At 43.7% G+C, this 20,568-nt stretch overlaps 1 long non-coding RNA gene across 1 annotated transcript; it reads right to left on the reverse strand.

Annotated features, from left to right (window-relative positions):
- Nucleotides 1-5,299: 5,299 nt before the first annotated feature.
- On the reverse strand, nucleotides 5,300-7,027 carry LOC136790262 (uncharacterized). The gene is made up of 2 exons (XR_010829801.1): nucleotides 5,911-7,027; nucleotides 5,300-5,512 (listed from the first exon to the last, which is right to left on the reverse strand). It is a non-coding gene; the product is annotated as an uncharacterized lncRNA (long non-coding RNA).
- Nucleotides 7,028-20,568: the final 13,541 nt, after the last annotated feature.

Below are 20,568 nucleotides of genomic sequence, written 5' to 3' on the forward strand. Positions count from 1 at the left end.
TAATGATGTTAAGTAGTGTTAAATAATAATAATAAAAAACGTAAAGAATAACGTAATAAAGTAAAGAATAACGTAAATCATTGCCAGGAGCTAAAGTAGAGCAGATCAAAGTCCAGGGATGATTTTGAGGAAGCAAAAAACAGGATGTCCATGTCAAGCCATGGATCTGTGTGATAAAAGCTGCTAAAAATAAAAATAACAATAATAATTGAAAATAAACCATGGTATAAAAGGCAAAGATTTTAAGCAAGTCTTGCCAAATGCATTATTTGGCAGCATCACTAAAGGAAAAAGCATGGAGTAAAGTAAACATTAGCTGTATCCTTCATTTCTTATAGTATTTGCCTTGTTACTTGAGGGTCTGAGAAAACTTTCTGCTCTGTATTCCAGATACATTTCAGAGCTTATTATGCCATCATTTCCCTTCAACATGAGTGAAATATTCACTTAGAGGAAGCTGATTTTCCCTAAATTATCCATAATTTAGCTGTAGGTCTTTCATACATTTGTGGCGTCTGTTATGCCAACTTAAATCCAGTTTGTAAAGGCGTATAAATTGGTATATTTCTGCTTTCTGTGAAATGCTCACAAGACAAATAAGACCCAAGCCTATGGCAATGCATTTTGTTCCATCGGAAGGACATCCTGCATTCGTTATGCAGAATCCCCCTGTGGCAATGTGAGAATAGCCACGAGGATCAGTAGGGCCAGAATTTTGCTGTTAATTAGAAACAACCAAATGGAAAGGACTGCTTTTATCTTCTTGCTGTTTATGTGTGGGATTATTCTGAGCCAAACAGTGAGTTTGAGTTACTTATCCAAACAAAAAGAAAAACACAGAATAAAAGCCTCACAGTCTGTAACTCACGTTCTTATCGTTTAAACCAGCCAAAGAAAAATCACTACTTCTCATCCCGTGTATCTTAATACTATCTTTTAAATAAAGTGAAAATGATTGTACGGTGAACATCTTTGTTAAGGCAGCACCCCAGAATAACCATTCAGCTAACACAGACACCGCATTGCTTTCCTGAATTAAAAGTGAATGCAGCGAGGCTTGTTTTAGCCTGGGTTAATGTCAGTTGGGTGCTTAAATTCCTTCCTCTTAGACAATGGTACAGTGCTTACGCTAGCAAACTGCACTGAAACTTCAATCAAATTCAGTGTCTGATCCTCGTGTGTGTCCAATGAAGTATCAGAAAGCATGGGCAGGGGACTTGTCCCCTTTCTGCAGGGACTTGTTGCAGCGCCCCGTAAGGGACCGGAGCACTGGAGGGCACCAGAAGAAAGGAGCTGGCAGCTCCGTGGTGCCACTGCCTCGGGGGAGACACCTGGGCCACGCAGCTGCCTGTGCCCAGAGATGCTGGCACACAAGCCACAATGCTGCAGTGACCTCAGGGAGAAGGGTGTCCAGCAGACACCTCGGGACAGCTAAGGGGCAATCCAGGAGGAAAGCCATAAAACGCTTCTTTCGGGCAGAGGAGCTGGTGGCAGCAGTGAAGTGGGGAAAAAAGTCAAAGGCCATTGGTACATCATGTAAAAAAAAATATTTCAGTAGTGTCCTGCCTGCTTCCCCTCACCTCATGTCCATCTCCTGCCTGCAAACGTTTTGGGAGAGAAGGCAGCAACTCAGGAGCAGCCCACAGAGTGGTGAAACGATCTGAAAAATGCAGGGGGTTATTCAAGGAGGATGAGCTGAAAAATTCTGTTTCAGTACAATCAATACTACACAATAATGAACTACGCAAAAATGCAGGAAGTTTGACAACGTCTTCCTGAAGAAAAGTTTTCTCCAGCATGAATGCCTGGCCGCCACAAGAGAGCATCATCCCCACAGTAAAGAGGACGCTCAGCTTTGGCTGGGGAGGGCGTATGTCTCCTTTATTTTCAGCTCTCACATTAGGAACTTTGTTCACAAATTCACATACGTGGTCCCAACCACCACCTTTTTGAAAGTTTCTCCATCTCCTCTCCCAGAGTTTGTTCCCGTTTGGCTAAACAATTAAATATTTATCCCCATTGCAGAGGATTTTCAAACGGATTTGCTTTCTGCCTCCCAAACCTGTGCCCTAAACACTGATCTCTTAGATGCTCCAGGACAACACGTGCGAACACATTTTATGCTTTCATCCCAGCGCAACACAGATATACATACTGGAAATTACCAAAGTTTAGGACATGGGAAAAACAGTTCTTTCCCATGCTGCTGGGAGGATGGTGCAGCCAGCAGATTCCTGGCCCGGCTGCATCTCTGAAGCTCTTACGCTGGTCACAGCATACACTTGAGAGTTCAGGCAGTGAATTATAGCCTGCTATAATAAGAATGCTCTGCTTTCCATTAGATCACACTCACTGGAACAATAGCAAAGGCACTGCAGCAGCCAGCGCGGCCGTCAGTGACATTTCAGGGTCTCTTTGCTTCATTGCTGGTGTCAAACCAGTTCTGGCAAAAGGACACCTTGGTTGCATTGTCAGAAGTAACAGATCAGCTCTTCTGAAGGAGAAAGAGAGGTTCCAGGACAGGTGAACAGAAAAGCTGTTAGGACTGCCAAAGAATCTTAGCAAAACTGGGGGGCTGGGGGCAGATACCATAAATCATGTATTAAAACTCAGTGCAGAACTCTCTCGTGGTGTTATGTGAGTAATAAATAACACTCTAAGCTCTTAGCAGCAGCTTGAATACTTCATTATCAAACCACCCTTTGAAACTAAAGATAGGCATATGTCCAGGGCTGAACTGTTGCAAGGAGTCATGAAAAAGGGACTGGTTCACCCAGCGGAAGCAGGGCAAGTTTGGTCACACCAACAGAATTTGGATCAGTTCGTACGAGAAATAAGTGTTCAAAGTATTCCCATGTGATCTTATCTCTTTGGAGGGGCAGACCACTTATAAAGGAACAGATAAGTCATGCAAGTCATGAAACTGAGCAGTCGCAGGCATAATCTGTCGGGTAACATAAATGTTTTCATATCTGCCACTGCTCCTTTGGAACAAGCATGCCGAGCGCTGTCAGCATTGCCTTTTAATACTGCAGTAAATTCAAGGTCAGGAAACACAAAATGTAGGCATCGATGTATGCAGATGTTAAACCTCCAGTTATAGTCAATACAGTCAAAGATAAAATATCAGCCAATAACAGCCATATCAAGTGATTTATTCAGTCACCCACAAAGTCCTGCTTTAGGAAAAGATGAATTGCTCTTTAGGCTTTACTGACTGTGTTGGCAAGACACAAGATTTACCCGTAAGTGTCCAGCACTGCCTTAGCACTGGGGAGGTGTCTGGGCTGACATCCAGCTGCTCCAAAAGGGTATGGGTTTCCCCTCTAAGTTCCCCTGCAAGTGCCAGCCACATCTTGGACTTCTGGAATATTTCAAATGGCACCAGCATTTAGGTGACTGAATCAAGCCACTGATCTCTGGCTGACCCATTGATCTCCATAGTCAAAAGACAGCACGTTTATTTATACACACCTACAAACAGACATGTTCATTTAAGGGTATTCATGTTGAACTGGATTCCTCTCTAGATACTGTATATCTGTACCTCCTCTTGAAGGTTGCTTTGGTTTGACGTTTTGTTTCGAGGCTGTTGTGCCTTTTAATTGCAGACTCCCACCAGCTTTTGTTTCACCCACCACAAGGCAACCTGAACTATCTGTTCAGGGACAGCTTATGCTGTTGAGCCTTACAACAGATGCACATGCATACAGGCCGTTCAGAGAGTTCTTTCAAGCCTTCCCATATCTGACTTACTCCAAGTGACTGAAAGCTGGCATCAGCCGTGTTTTGCAAGACAGTTCTGGAAGGCAACCCTATGGCAAAGACTAAGAACAGTCAGATAGCTACAGGTGAAGCAGAAATGAAAATACGTGAGAGCACCAGACAAAGCAGCAAAGTAAGGACAAAGGAATGGTCAGTATTGGTACCCAAGGACATGGATGGCAGCAGTTAAACAGGAAAGTTCTGAGGGATGAGTTGTTCATTTATATCATGACCAGAAGACCTGTGTTTTGACAGCAAGAGGATGGCAACAAGTGCCATGCATACCATGTGCCATGCTTCCTTCTGCTGTCCCACCAGGACAGAGATACCCAAAAGGAGGAATCATGGACCATGGGCAGTACGCCTGCTGGAGATTTATAGAGAATGAAGCTTTTGCAGATGAAGGGAGGAACCAGCATTCACTGTTTGTCATTCAGAGTACAATTCCAAGCCAAATTATGGACAGCATCAGCTTGGGACTGATTGCTCCAATCCATTTGTTTTGAAGTTTTTCTCCCAGCCTGTATGACTTATTTTGATTTTCCTGGAACTAAATGTTGACAAAAACTGCCTGCCATTCAAACTGCTCTTCTGATGAGTCACTGATGCACTCCCTGGCTTTGAGCAAACACCGAGCTATCCCAGTTTTGCCTTTTGAAAAGCAGGGCAATGAGTTACGCTTTGCTGATAATGAAAAAGTGAACATGAATGGAATTATACCCAGAAAGTAAATTATTAAATAAATATGCATTAATGAGTGATCCTGAGAAGAGAACATGCTTGTGGGAGCAACTGCCTTTTCACCAAGGCCAACCTTGATTAATGCCCTGCTTTATTAAATGCAGAAAGTCACCGTGACAAAGCACAACTTTATGAAGGTTGTTAGGGTGGGGATGACTCTTTTCATTCAGTGATATCACCGGGGTTAGCAGGCTCTTGAGATACGCCTCCTGTGTTCTTGTTTATTCCTGTGAGATGTTGCTGTTGCCAGCATCTGCCCCTCCTGCAGGTATGGCTCGATCCTACTTCTCTGTCTCCTCATACAAACAACCAAGTGACTGAGTTTAACCAGACATTTCAGAGGAGAGTATATAATGGTCTTATAGCTGCCTTCCAGTACCTAAAGGGGGTCTACAGGAAAGCTGGGGAGGGACTCTTTGTCAGGGAGTGTACTGATAGGACAAGGGGGAATGGCTTTAAACTAAAAGAGGGGAGATTTAGATTAGATATAAGGTGGAAGTTATTTACTCAGAGGGTGGTGAGGCACTGGCACAGGTTGCCCAGAGGAGCTGTGGATGCCCCGTCCCTGGAGGTGCTCAAGGCCAGGCTGGATGGGGCTTTGGGCAACCTGGTCTGGTGGGAGGTGTCCCTGCCCATGGCAGGGGGGTGGAATTAGGTGGTCTGTAAGGTCCCCTCCAACCCAAACCATTCTGTGATTCTATTTTAGAGACATTGTCATAACGAGCCCCAGACCCTTCACTTTAGAATGAATGCCACCAACATTCACGCATTCAGAGCAGAACCAGAACAGTAATGTATTCTTATTTATTTATTTGCATTACCATAGATTTTACAAACTTAGGTTTATTGACCAAGATTTCTACCACACACAGCAGTGAGATGCTCTGGCCCAGAGAACTTGGACTGGGAGCCGTCAAATGGACAGCAACAGGAAATGGAGGCGGTCAGTCCCAGGCAGCAGTCTCAGCAGAGCAACCACTCAGTCATCATCAGGGCTTAGGCAGGCCTGGGGAATTTCAGAGAAAAGAACGAGTTAGTTTGAAAGTGTTTATAGTGGCTTTTTCTAAGGGGAGAGAGTGGCTGTAAGGAAAAACACAGAAGTGTTTGTTTGAAAATGACTAAGTTGGAAATGGAAATTGGCATTGTATGTTGATCAGAGGTAGGACTTGGCCTCTGGATGATGAAAGGGTTATTTCAGAAGTGGTTTTATCTGAGCAGTCACAGCCTGCAGAGTTGTGGTGAGTTCACGGGGAAAAGCAATTAATTCTGTGAGCAGTAAATCCGGTGAAGTCTTGTTTTTATCAACTCGTGTCTTATTTTCTTACCCACCCAACGCAATAACCCTGACAGCTCTCCTGGCCCAAAAGCCCTGCGTGACTCTCCTCACCTTGGCAGTGCACTCACCTAAATACCAGCTCGGTGAAGGGCACCGTGAGCTCCCTCCAGCTCCCGACATGGGGCACGTGCTCCCCAGACACCGCCGCTGCTGTGCACACGCTTCAGCTTTTGCCTCAAGGGAGACATTACATTTCCTTTCTTACCTACAGCCGGTCCTCAGAAGTCTTGTAGAAAACTCCATTATTAGCCATTCTTCATCTCAACCGATCATCCCGACTGAACGGTAGGTACAGAGAGGAAGGCAGTGTTAATCTGTGATTCATCCCACCCCAAAATAGACGTCTAAATCAGGTCGCTTGAATCATGCTGAAAGGTGCCAGCTGGTCTCCACTAACTGTAAGGACAACCTAAGGTGACTGTCTCAGATGAGGACACTGATACCGTGTCTAAAGGCTAAACTTAGGTGAAATTAATCCTGTTCCAGTGCCTGTGAGCCGTGCGCCACACTATTGTACAATGCTAAAATTCGGCAGTTGATCTGAAAGTTGATTTAAAGTTGGTTTGAAAGTTACTAGAGGGGGACAGGTGGACAGATGTGATCACTGAAGACTTCCTTCCTCAGGATGCTAAGCTGAAAAATCAAAAAATACTGTGGAAGTGAGAGAAAATAAAAATAAATTTGTGTGTATTTCCACAGAGGAAGATGCTATGTTTAATGAATACATTATTTTTTGCATCACTCAATCTGTTGTAGATTCCAGGCCTGTACATCAGATTGAAATATTTAAGGTCTGATCTCCCACGTGAAAAACTGCCAAAAGATGCACACAATAATTCCTGCATAAAATTCAGAACTATTCATCAAAGTAGAGAATATACTGAAAAAGATAGCATGTCTCAAATTGAGACACCTTCTTTCTTTGAAAAATTAAATTCAGAAAATTGCATTTATCCCTTTAATAGTTTTAAAAAATCTACACAGCAGCTTTTCCAGATCTCAGGCCATTTTCTGCCTCTTTTCGAGCCCTCCGCATCTGCTCAGCAGCGCTGCACGTGTGTGTGCAGTTAAAACAAGGCTCCCCAATGCCGGTGTCACCGCCATCTTCCCAGCTGTTAAAAACTCTGCACGTTGCTTGACAGCAAGTACCAACAAGCTGTCTTATCCTGCAAAGGTAAACGAGTTCACTTACCTTTTTGTCTTTGGCAAGCTTTTCCGGCAATTGATGTATGTTTTTGCAGTCATAGGTAAAGAAATAAGGTGATGAAAGCCAGAAGATGGAAGAGAAGTCACACAAGCATGGGTTTCGACAAGATGATAATAGTTGTTCTGTGTTACAATAATAATAATAATGATAAAAGCATTCCTTGTAAAGGACCTTGAAGCTTTCTCTTACATGCCCCTTTCTGGGTTCAGCTTGGGTTACCACACACCTCTGTTTCTGCAAGCGTGGAGCTGGCCCACAAAATCCCCACTGACGTCTGCAGAGCAGATCCACGAGCGCTCCACAACTCTGCAGCACATTTACTGAATTTCTTTCTCAACACACACACACACAAAAGTCCACTTTGTGCAACTCCGTTGTGAAAGGAAGGGCTGAAAGACACAGTTGTGCCATAAATGCTCCTCCATTACCTCATGAGCAAAATGCCAGGGCAGCTGGGGTGTGGACACCTTCCAGCTTGTCATCCTCATGGTGGCCCCATGCCCGTTTCTTCAGTGCTGGAGGCGGCCCAGGAAATCCCTTCCAGGGCTCTTACTCAGGGGCCGTGCGCTTGCTGCTCCAGTGCTTCCCTCCTGCTGCATCCTGCTGTTGTGCGGGGCTTGGCGTTTGCGTGTGCACCAAGAGCAAGGGACAGGGTGAGACTGAGCAAGTGAGGGAAGAAGCAGTGCTACATCTTTTGGCGCTGTTTCTTGCTAATGTCAGCTCAAAGATACAATTCCTACCTCTGTATGGACTTCTCACCCCTGGCAGAACAGTCCTCCAGCTTTTTCTTCATGACTGTGGAGGGCACATGACTGCTTCTGTTACCGGGCTCTGCAAGTCATATGGTTTGCAAATAGCAATAGTTGTTTTAAAATGGAATACAAACTAAAATAATAATAATAATAACAACATAAAAATCAGGAGAGGAGACTCTGAAAGTATTCATTCCACCAGTTTTACAAAAAGCCAGACAAAGCAGTCAGCTGCCAACATCACATGGGGCTCCTCCTTCCAGCCCCCGGGACACACGGGCTATTCCTCACACAGGATGAGGCTAGAGCATCCCAGCTCACAGGCTAGTCCCTCTGCATGCAACTGCAAACCCATAAAAGCTTCTCACGAAGCTGGGGATCTCATGCTTTCCACTCCTCCAGCTCTGCTGAAAGGAAGTGTGAGATGTCGGCTCACGGGCAGAGAGCACAGCAAGGCTGTGTCCCATCCCACTGAACCCCTCTGGTGTGAAGTACTGCTCAGAAATGATGCGTGTCTACGAGATGTTTGTCCAACGAATCCACTGTTCCCTGTTAAAGATCAATCTTTTGGAGACTTCCCCATCTGCATCTGCAGGCACCTGTCCCCCAGTGCCTTGGCCTCCATGTGCAGAAATACTGCAGCCAGGACTTCTGTACCTGCAGGAACAAGTGGGAGAAGGAAATCTTCAGTCCTTATGAAGCTTCAGAGGTCCTAAACCCCAGGGAACTGGCCCACATAATCCAGTTCAAGTTGCTGGGACCACCGAGAGTTGCAGAAAAATGCCATTTTGTGGCAGTTGAGATTAGAGAACTAGGGAATTTTAGATGGGAAAAAAATAGAAAAATAAGAGAATTCCTTGCACTGTGTTAAAAAGACATAAAATTTTAATAAAATGAAGACTTTCTCCTGTGTCTTCGGCACTGCTTCTTATTAGCCCGGTGAAGGAGTGTCAGCTTTCCCGTGCTGATAGCAGAGGGGAGTTGTGCAATGGCAACCTGTCTCCGTGCCACGCGGCTATGGGCGTTTCATGCCCCGCATAATGTGCAAATATGAAGTTATTTGTTTGCTAGCGAGTTTGCTCATGTGAAACAGGGCCAACAGGGAATGACTGGACAGAAATTAAAGGGACTTTTCACAGTATGGAAGGGCACATGGTACATGACCCTCATCACAACCTGAGAGCAGGGCTCTACGTTTTTGCAGAGGAGTGGAGGCTAACACAAAAATTGATCAAGGACCTCCTTCAGCAAATTGAGCACCATGTTACGAAGAAATTGTGTTTTCAAATTTAGATGGAATTTGCATTGAGCCTGATTTTCTTTCTGTCTTTTTTTTTTTTTTTTTTAGAAAGTAGAGGATTTACTATATGGGTAATTGTATAGAGAATTGGTAGTGACTACGCAGCTTGACAAATTCTCATTTCTTTGTGAAATTCATTAGTAGATTTGGGCCACACTGCTCACTGACCTGGGCATTGATCTGTAGCTCCTGCTAAACTGTGAATTCCCTGGGAATTATCTCAAGACTGCCTCCTCCAGCCCCTTTCTGCCCACAAACAGGCATATGCTTCAAAAAGAAAGTCACTTGAGATTCCTATGAGTTTAATTCTTGCAGCTAATTTTTTTTTCCTGTGGCTACTGTGCAAGCTGTGCTGCCTGTAAGCACTGGGAGTCCGTTTACAGATGGATTTTCCACTTGAAGATTTTAGAAATAATTTACAGTGCAAAGGATTAAAACAAACCAACGCACTAGTCAGAAGAGAAAATGTCATTTGTCACAACTATCCATTTTTTCTGGTTATTACCGCTTCCTACCACTCTCAGTAGGAAAGAGGCAAAGTCTGTGGCAAATTTAATCTATTAATTCAAGTGAGTAATTTAATCATTTAGGAAGAACAGGTGCCAACTAGAAAACAAGCAGACAACTTAAAACTAATTAAGGTTAAAGATATTCATCTATTCACATTCCAGGAGGCCGCCCTTTGGACTTTCTTTGAGATAATACATTAACATCAGGATGAAATGTTGATATGCTCTCCGAACTTTTCACCTGATATTGAATTACAAGCTGCAGATGCTGAGTCACTCATCTTTCTTATTAGCACAGTGAAATAGCATGACATAGCTCAGTCAGCGCTGTGCAGAGACAGCAAATGGATCAATTTCCTCCCAAAAGAAGTCCATATCTTCCCCGCTTCATTTGTCGGTATGTCGAGGAAAAATAAAAGGAACTCATAAAAAGGATCTGTTCATTTGTTTTCTTAAAGAAGATTTGATTCTCTTAGATTATTCCAAGTGTCATCGTATTCCGACTACTAAGGAATTAAAGAACTGATTTTCACAGTACTGTTGCTGACTTATTCAGTAAGGTAGTTTGTCACTATAACCATATAACCATGGTTATATATGGTTACTTATAACCTTCGTATGGCACACAGAGACACAAAGAACAACCACAGGGAAACCCATCCTCAAGTTTTAATTGCTTTCAACCCCAAGCAGTCCCATACTGAAGCAGAAAGCTGAGATTTTAGGGGGGTACAAGAACAGCTATGTGATGTCAGATGGAATTAGCCAGCTTGTCCAGAGAGCACCATGAGCTTTTGCTAAAAGACAGCAACTTATTGGATGGACCTGCATAAGGTGCACGTTTATCACAAAGAAATGGTGAAAGGCAAATAGCTGCGTAGTCCTGTGCTCGGTTCACATCAACTTCTTCTGGAGCCAGGAATAAGAAGGTTTATTTTACTGGCAAGTAATCTGTGAGAGGCAGTAGGAACATGTCTTAGTGTCCTGTGGGCATTGACTGACTCCCTGGGGAGGACAGCCTCTCTCGGTGCAGGTGTTCAAATAGCAGAGGTCAGCACGGCAAATCTGAAACATCTAACTTGCTGATGAGCACCTAAGTGTCCACATGCTGGCATACACATAGCAAGCCTGTGTTTCCAGCTTCTCTCTTGTAAAATTAGGAACCCCAACATAGGCCTGCACTGAATGAAAATTAGCATTGCGAAGTCAATCCCTCTAACATCACATGAAATAACCAGAATTAAGTTCACCTCTAACGTGGCACTCTGTTGTGTATATATTAAAATACACCTCTTTAATGGTACCACTGCATTAGTGTTCCTTTCAAGTGATCCCTGCTTCATTCAGTGCACAGGAACAGCAGAGGTTTCTTACGGAGAGTCTAGCCAGGATTTTTATTAGCACTGTCATTCAGAGAGCTGCAACCTGCATTGCTTACTAAACCCTTTCCCAACACGACCCTGAATAGAAAATTAAGAATGTAACGCTTTATTTTGAAAGTTCAACTCCTGGCAACATTCAGCTGCAGAGGAGTGCAAAGACTCAATATTCCAAGACAAGAAACTAAAACACAAAGACCAACCAAGCTGTGAAAAACTTGTTTTCAGGTCTTCAGAACCTTCCACGTTCTGCAGCAAATGCAGCCGAGACCCTTAAGGGAACAGCATCTTTCAGCTCACCCCCAGAAGAAGTTCATCTTGTCCTCTCATTGGCACAGTTCCACCAAAGACCTCAGGCTGCCACTTTTCTGACTGACTGTAGGAAATGTTTGCAGAGTACAGAAAAATGCCCCAGGGCATCAGAGCGACGTGCAAAGTTGAAAACTTGCAATCCCCTCTGATCTATCCCAGAATTGACCACCATATCCAATGCCTATGTGCATGCTCATAGAATAATGGACTGCTCTCTTAGAAGGATCCTGAAGGTGAGCAGATGGGCCAAAACTCATGGAATAAGGCAAAGCTCTTCCCAGGAGACAACATGAAGGCTGTAATTGTGGTACCAGGAGCACTAGGCTGAGAGCCGCCTGTAAGGCAGTGGCAGCTGCACTACGGCACTTCCAATCTGCTAAGAGGTGCACTACAGCAAAGTAGAAAGCAACACAAACACCTTGTTTTTTAAAAAGAGGCTAAATTGGAAACCCATAATCCACTTAAAGTTGTCAGAGGAGAATCTGTTCAGGAAAACCAACAAGTGTTCTCTCTGGGAGGGTTACATCTTTCAACCATGACTTCTGCATAATAGTGCTTGTATATATTCAAGAAAGATGCACGTTTTCATACACAGGTGCCCTCTTGAACACTCTAGGATATTGTGGCTAGCCTTCAGCTGCTAGCACAGAGGGCATGAGGGTCCATGAGGTCCTGTGTTTTATCTGCAGCACTGTGTGGATGCCTTGGCTACTTTCGGTAGCTTGTGTCCAGGCATCTGCCCTGTTCCCCACCAACCATTTCACTGAGGCTGTCAGTGTTTTGACATGCCTTTGGCATTTAGCCCATCTGCTTCCATACACCCGATGCTCCCACACACCTGCCCACCACACATGCCTATTTCATGCAGGGTGCCAAAGGCAACAATGAGTCATTGCAATGCTCACCCCGAGATGCTGTTGCGTGAGGAAGATGAGTTGTTCTTCCTGTGGTTTTGTTTTAATGAGCCTAAAGCTCCATTTCCTGCAGAGCTTAAAAGATGGAAAACTTTATATGACCTTTCAAGAGAAGATAGCTTGGGAGGTGCCTTTCTTTTAAACCAGCCTTGGCAGTAGTATGAGGAAACAGTCAGGTAAGTGTTAAAATGAATGATGAATCCACATATCAGTTATCTGACATCAGTTCTGAAATAATACCATACTTTATTATTTTAGGTTGAAAAAGAGAACAGTTCAGAATTTATGACATTAAAACTCCTCTCGCTGCAGCCAATGGAAATACTGGCTTTGACTTCAGTAGAAACAGAAAATGCCCGAGTTCATCTGGAAAACACTTTGAACACTGGAGTGATTACTACTTGCTGACAACCATTAGCTTTCTTTCTTTTCCTCTGACTGAATCACATAAAATCTTTCTGGGCAGCACATTTATTAATTGCTGTGTAGCTTCATAGTTTCTCTACATATTTTTGAGAGGAATATGAGAAGTTTATTTTTGAAGTTTCCAGAAACCTAAGATACAAACAAAAAAACAAACAAACAACAACAACAAAGATGGAGAAAGATGGCCTACCTAAGTCCTGTGGAGATGGCAAGAGATATTGCAGTTATCTCTTGGAGGAAGCTGAAAGATGAGCTTACAAAATACCCAAATTTTATTGACCTCCTTCCCTTTGAGCTAAGCCTTCTTGCTGTTGTCACACTGGCTAGCCTGTAATATTGCAGTCACAGTTTTATCCACATATAATCACTTCGTGAAAGACAAATCCATAAGAGCAAAAAAAAAAAAAAAAAAGTATGCAGAATAGTGCTAAGGGTGGACTGTGCATGAACAGAACTTGGTCCTTTGTTATTCATGGCCAGTGGTACATTACAAAAAAAGCTGGTTCACCAGCTTGCCACTGGTATAAAGATCTTGTTTCCTCTTCCTCTTCTTCCTTTCCTGAGACCCAGACCCAACAGACCCAACCCAATCCTAATCCAAATTAGCTTTGGTGCTCTTCAGTACCTTCATGGTTTGAGTCAAATAATTCCCCTTTTTAACAGTTTAATATTCTTTTGTTTCCAGTAAATGGAATCAGCTTTGTGCAAGGTCAGAAGACAGTGCACAAGCCAGTGCAAGTGAGAAGAAGAGGGCTAAGACAAGGAGAGCAGCAAGAAGGGCACAGAGCCTCTTCCTGTACCTGGAAATGAGCTATTAGATCATGTTAAGACTGAACACATAACTTCACCCTTGGCAGCTTTGTTGCAGACACTAATTCTCTGTTATTTGCCCTATAGACTTGTCTTAACAGTCATCCGCAGCCCGTCAGTAATTATACTGCCTGGCTCAGAGGAGTAAGCAATAGTGTAATAAATGGAGAACATAAAGAACTTCAAGAGAAAACTACCTCAGAGCCCAGATATTAAACGTGTTTAAAAGCCTAAAATGTACAGTAACATCTAGTGAGGCACTTCCAAAGCACCTTGATGTCCCTTGAGAGCTGTGCATTTCTTTTTAGCTGTAGCACTTTTGTCTTCGAAGAACCTCCACACAACCTGCTTGGTCAATTAGGAGCGTGTCTTTCTTTCTGCAACACGTTCTGAGAAACAAGTGTGGTAACACCAACAACACCACGACTGCCCATGGTTTATGGCTACATCTTCTAACAGCAGTGTTGATGTGGCATATGGGAGCAGTGGTGAGACAGCAACCTGCAGAGCTCTTCCTTTACGCGATATGGTTTCTCACAGGCAGTAAGTAGCACTACTGAGCTCATAGTCCACCCATTCTTTTCAGGAGCTGAAGATCTTCCTAGGAATACAAGCTGCCAAAGGAAGATACAAGTAGGATGCAAAATTGGAAAGAGTCAAGTGGAGGGCAACAAAGATGATACAGGGCCTGGAGCATCTCCCCTATGAGGGAAGGCTGAGAGACCCGGGTCTGTTCAGCCTGGAGAAAAGAAGACTGAGAGGGGATCTCATCAATGTGTATAAATACCTGAGGTGTGGGAGACAGAGGGATTTGGCCAACCTCTTTTCAGTGGTTTGTGGGGACAGGACAAGGGGCAATGGCCACAAGATGGAGCACAGGAAGTTCTGCACCAACATGTGAAAGAACTTCTTCATGGTGAGAGTGATGGAGCACCGGAACAGGCTGCCCAGGGAGGCTGTGGAGTCTCCTTCTCTAGAGATATTCAGGGCACGTCTGGACGCCTACCTGGGCAGCCTGCTCTAGGGAGCCTGCTTTGGCAGGGGGGTTGGGCCCAATGATCTCTTGAGGTCCCTTCCAACCCCTACAATTCTGTGATTCTGTGAAAATTATTTGAATACCTGAACCATTCAGCGGAAGACCAACACTTCTTTTTTGATCTTTTTGGTCTGTTTGTTCAGAATGGAAATGGCATATTGACATTTCAGCTTCATTAGTGTTTGCTGACCTAGCTGAGAACATGGTTTACTCATGAGATGTCTGGAACACGCTTTTGCTCACTAATAAATTTAACCTCCTGTTACACATAGTAATGAATAGGGTTTTATTTGGGATTTTGAGCAACTCTTACACAATTAAGTTGAAGCTTTTTCCTTGGTGGAATGCCACAGATTATACAGCTCTTTTGGAAAGGAAGATTAGAGCAGATTGGTGGAACAGGAGTCATGAGAAATTTCAGAAGTACAAGGGTTTCTCATAGGATGATCCATGGGACTAAAACCCATATACCAAAAGGGAGGTTAAAAGGTAACACAATTTCTTGTTTCAATGCCTGCGAAGAAAATAACTAGCACTAGATGAAATTATGTTGAGTATGAAGACTTTTGGCGGGTTATTCTATCTGCTGTGTGACTAGAATAGCCCACACTGTGTGACCCTTTCAGCCTTCTCTGCCCCTTTGTGTTGTGCGTGGACAGAAAACACATCAGCATCACTGCCTTGGCACTGCCCTTTCTGTCTCCACCTGGAGCAAGAGCACCAATGGATCCTATGGCCCTAGTTTTGGAAAGAAATGGGTGACAGCAGTTGATCCCACGGGCAAAACCGAAGGGAGTTCTGGTGTCAGCACCACCAAGCATGGGAGCAGGGTTTGGCAGGCACATACTCTTTTTTACATAACTGTGCAAAGTACAGTTCCTGTGATAAAACATTACAGTATGTTACAGGTTATTTGGGGCAAGGGTTAAATTTCCTCTACTGTTATCTTTGTGCCCGATGCATTCTTTCGCGGAAATGGGGATTTGGGCAAAGATTAAAGAAGATACATATGCGAATGACTGGTTTACCACACGGGCACTGTAATATTGTTACTGGCAGTATTAGCAAGGGTTAGAATCTGAGGCAAAGAATCATTTACAGGCATTGAGGAGAAACTAGGCAGTTATTTTCTATAAACCTCAAATAGTTGAACAACAGAGCCTTTAGGGATCTACTAATGCAAAGCTTGGTTTGGGTTCCAACTCTTACCTCACCTGCTAAGCATTAACTATTTCTTCATGCTTAAAATGAAAATATTCAAGAATGCCACATGACAGGCATATATATGTTTGTGTGTGTGTATATATATATATGTATACAGAGTCTATGCTGAAACAGGGAATATAAACAACCGAAACATGTACCTTGCACGCTTTTGCAATAAAGCAAGGTTATTAACGCAGACTCTGACATACAAAGGTGCAGCTCTATTTCAAGAGCTATTTGCGTATCTTTATTATTTTATGATCATTGCTTTAGTGTCAGTGGTTGAATGGCCAGGAGAATATGCTTTGTCAAGCCTCCCAAAGGGAACCAGTCTGAGAAGGGGTGAAGGGAGAGAAGGCACACTTCATTCACTTGCTCTGTTGATCTTCTGCACCAGGAGACCAGAAGGTCACCACCAGAAGGTCCAAGTCCCACGTCAGGGGTTTGCTAGGGAATACGTGGCTTTGCCCGGCGGGTCTCTCATTAGTCCTGACCTTTACAACAGTCCTCTTTGGCACAGTGCTCTACCCTGAAAAGCTGACATGGGGCAGGGATGCCACTAACCAGTTCCTGGCTCCAGTTAGCTACACAGATGCACAAATGACTGTGCCAGTGCGAGCACAGGGGACAGGAGACAGCAGGATGACATGCCGTGTCTGCCGGGCCACTGCCCAATTCACTGGTGGTCCCAGTACCCATGTCCACATGTACCTGTCTCTCCTCTTTCTTACACAGTAATTTCACAGCAGGCTTTATAGGAAACTTAGACTCTTACCCTAAGATACCTGGATCTGCCCCTGGAGCTGGGGACCTACAGTTAAGGTAAAGCAATAATTATTCTAGGTACTTAAATGAAGCATCCTGGATCCCACCCAGAATAGCTTGAAATCTCTGATCCTTAATTTGTCTACTTGTATATAGAGAGCTGTTTATGCTTACTCCCACTTGACAGTTCCTCGGAGGTGCTATAAATAATACAAACATATTAAAAAGTTCTATAGTGCTAAGTACTAGGCCAGCTTTTGAAATTGTATCAATTGCTCCACTTAGACAATTTTCAAAAAAAAGACATTTTCAGCATCTTCTGCTTTAATTCTCTTTGACATGGAGCCTCCAAAACATTTCCAACTTCTCTCCAGAGTATACACCTGTCTGATGAAAACACTTTGGAGGTATGAATGGTGTTAAGTTACACAAAGAATATGTTAAAAAAATACTGATTTTTTTCTCTCAGTGTTTTCCTCTTTCAAGTTTTCCTCTCACTATTCTGATTTTGCACTGGGCTCTGCCTAAAACCTTTAGAAAATCACCAAGCAACCAGTTTCATTAAAGAGAAGAGGAGAACGCATTTCCAATAATTTTCAAGTTTTCAGTAGAACTTCATACTCCATGTGAAGTAGATTACACACAATAAGCAATACGAAGTAGGTGAGATGCAGGGACTTTGTAATTAAAGATTTGGAGATAAACTTGCAACTGAAGAAGGTGTAATTGATCTCTGGAGACTATTCAGTGAGCAACTATTAGTAGACTATTTTCTCCACACCTGCCACTCAAGGTATCCTGGTTTTCAATATGTTCCTGAAAAAAAATGCTTTGGTGCAAAATTATGTCTGAAAATAAACTGTTCTTCACTAGCCATCAGAGCCATAAGTCATGCAGGAACTAAGGTATGGCACTCAATAAAAGTTTGTAATTGCTTTTCAACATTTTCACAATGGCAGTGACTCTAGTACTGTCACTACTTTTAACCTATAAAAGCCTGTAGGTTGTTATTTTTCTTGCTATGTGAATGGTGGGTTAGTCTTAAAAGGAAAATGATGTCCTGGTTATCAGTAAAATACCAAAGGGTACTTGCTGACTGCCTCAGTCTTTCTAACCAGATGCAGTTCTTAAGATTAAGCTACTGCCTGGGACTTAAATGTTTGAATCAGATCATTTTTTGAGACTCTGTACTCTGCATTTAGGGGCTTGCAAAGCTTTCAATAAGGTTTTGAAAGGCTCTAATCTTATGAAGTCCTGCTCTATCTTATTTTCCTCTTGAAGGCTAGTTTGTTTCCACTGCTGTTTTTTCTAAGGTACAAATGCCTATATGCTTCCCCTTTTAAAACACAAGAGGATTATTGCCATTTGGTTCATTGTTACATGACCAAAGGCTTCCAGAATGAACGATCTTGTCAATATTGACTACTCTCACCACAAATCAATCAACCATAACTGAAAATATAGTAGGAGAATTGAATGACTACGGGAGACAGAGCTGCAACACACAAAAAGCCGCCAGGCAATGAACAGCTACACAAAGTGGGGAAAAATGGCAGACCCTGTCTTGGGAAATTTGTGATATTTCCAGCTTTGCAGATCTAATAATGTGACAGCTCAGTACATTGAGCTGGACCTGACCTGAATGTGAGTGGGTGCAGAAGAATCTGAGCTTCATGTTAGGTACCTACACACCTCCCAGGCGTCTGCTTTCCTGGCAAGGAGACCTGATTACAAGAGGATGCGTGAAGCTGCTGCCAGGATGGGACAAGCTTGTTGTCCAGGTTGCTGCTGGGCAGGAGAACACATCTCCATGTGGGATGATGGAACCCAGGCCACCACCATGGCCTGCCCAAAGGCAGGGCCACAGCACAGTCCTATGGCCATTCCACCCCTCTGGGGTGTACCTGGCACAGCGGATCATGGGCTCTGCTTTTCTTTCCCAGTCTGGAAAACACTTAAGGCTGAAATATTGTGTTAAAACCCAGGTACGAGCTGTTACTAACAAATCTTTCTTAGCGATGATGCTATTTTCCACTATGGACCGGTATTTTATTCTTAGCTGCTAAACCTCTCCATATAAAATAAATATATCACAATTTGGGAATGGCAGGAAAGAAAAGGCAGTTAGTTGCTAAAGAGAAAAATGTGGTGTATTTATTCTACTTTTCAACTAACTTGTGAATGTTTCAACTAATATTTAACTAATGCTTGGGGTTTTTGTGGGTTGTTTTCGTCAGAAGTTGATTGTGGACTTGGGAGTTTTCAGTGTGCCTTCTTTCAATGCAAGAAAAGGGAACAGATTGACAGTCCTACCTGTGGGAGGACCCCAAATAATGAAGGAATTCAGCCACTTTATTAAACTGCACACGTCTGAATTCAGTCCTTTGGAAAACTGAGCTGTCAGCAAAGCCTTTGGAAGGATGTTGCACACAGCCTTTATTTCAGGTCATGCCTCTATTGTTTTTCCCATCTTTTGCCTAAAAAGGACTTTTGCTGCTTCTCATATTCATTGTGAATGAAATGACATGTTAAATAAAACAGCTTGGCATGCAGAGAGGACGAGAAGGTAGTCGGTCTTCTACTTCATCACTGAGCACCTGGAATTCTTTTGTTTTACATTACAGTTATTACTTACTAAGAAAGAAAAACAAAACAACTAGGTCAGCTTTTGGAGAAACAAAATTAAGATAGTCCTGTAACACAGACTCTCCAGCTTAGAAGATGCCGGAAACAAGATAAACTGGGAAATAATTTGGAAGTTCTTACTTTTCTTAGAAGCACTTCATATCTTGTGAATATCACCAAATACGACTCTTTTTAGGAGAGATTAGGACACAATGATGAGTGATTTTTTAGGAGAGGGAATCTCCAAGGGAATAGATCATAGAATCACAGAATATCCCAAGTTGGAGGGGACCCGTAAGGATCACCAAGTCCAACTCCTGGCACCGCACAGGTCTACCCAAAATTTTAGACCATGTGACTAAGTGCACAGTCCAATCGCTTCTTAAATTCAGACAGGCTTGGTGCAGTGACTACTTCACTGGGGAGCCTGTTCCAGTGTGCAACCACCCTCTCGGTGAAGAACCTCTTCCTGATGTCCAGCCTAAACTTCCCCTACCTCAGCTTAACCCCGTTCCCGCGGGTCCTATCACTGGTGTTTACAGTGAATAGGTCACCTGCCTCTCCACGCCCCCTCGCGAGGAAGTTGTAGACTGCGATGAGGTCCCCCCTCAGCCTCCTCTTCTCCAGGCTGAACAGGCCCAGTGACTTCAGTGGCTCCTCATATGTCTTCCCCTCTAGGCCCTTCACCATCTTCATCGCCCTCCTTTGGACACTCTCCAACAGTTTAATGTCCTTTTTATACTGTGGTGCCCAGAACTGCACACAGTACTCGAGGTGAGGCCACACCAGTGCAGAGTAGAGCGGGACAATCACTTCCCTCCACCGACTAGCGATGCCGTGCCTGATGCACCCCAGGATACGGTTGGCCCTCCTGGCTGCCAGGGCACACTGCTGGCTCATATTCAACTTGCTGTCTACCACGACCCCCAGATCCCTCTCTGCAGGGCTGCTCTCCAGCGTCTCGTTGCCCAGTCTGTACATATAGCCAGGGTTGCCCCGTCCCAAGTGCAGGACCCGGCACTTGCTTTTGTTAAACTTCATGTGGTTGGTGATCGCCCAGCTCTCCAATCTGTCCAGATCTCTCTGCAAGGCCTTTCCACCCTCATCCGAGTCCACAACTCCTCCAAGTTTGGTGTCATCAGCAAATTTGCTCAAAACACCTTCTAGTCCTACATCCAAATCATTTATAAAAACATTGAAGAGGACTGGCCCTAAAATGGAGCCTTGAGGGACCCCACTAGTGACCATCTGCCAGCCAGATGTGGCCCCATTTACCACAACCCATCGTGTGATGTTTTTCTTAAGTTGTATGCTGGTCATTTTGTCCAGTAGGATCCTATGGGAAACCATGTCAAAAGCTTTGCTGAAGTCCAAAAAGATCACATCAGCTGGTTTCCCTTGATCAACTAGATGGGTGATCTTATCATAAAAGGAAATCAAATTTGTTAGGCAGGACCTACCCCTCATGAACCCATGTTGGCTGGG

The sequence above is a fragment of the Anser cygnoides genome, chromosome 3 (genome assembly GCF_040182565.1).
Source record: "Anser cygnoides isolate HZ-2024a breed goose chromosome 3, Taihu_goose_T2T_genome, whole genome shotgun sequence".
Lineage (NCBI taxonomy): Eukaryota > Metazoa > Chordata > Aves > Anseriformes > Anatidae > Anser > Anser cygnoides.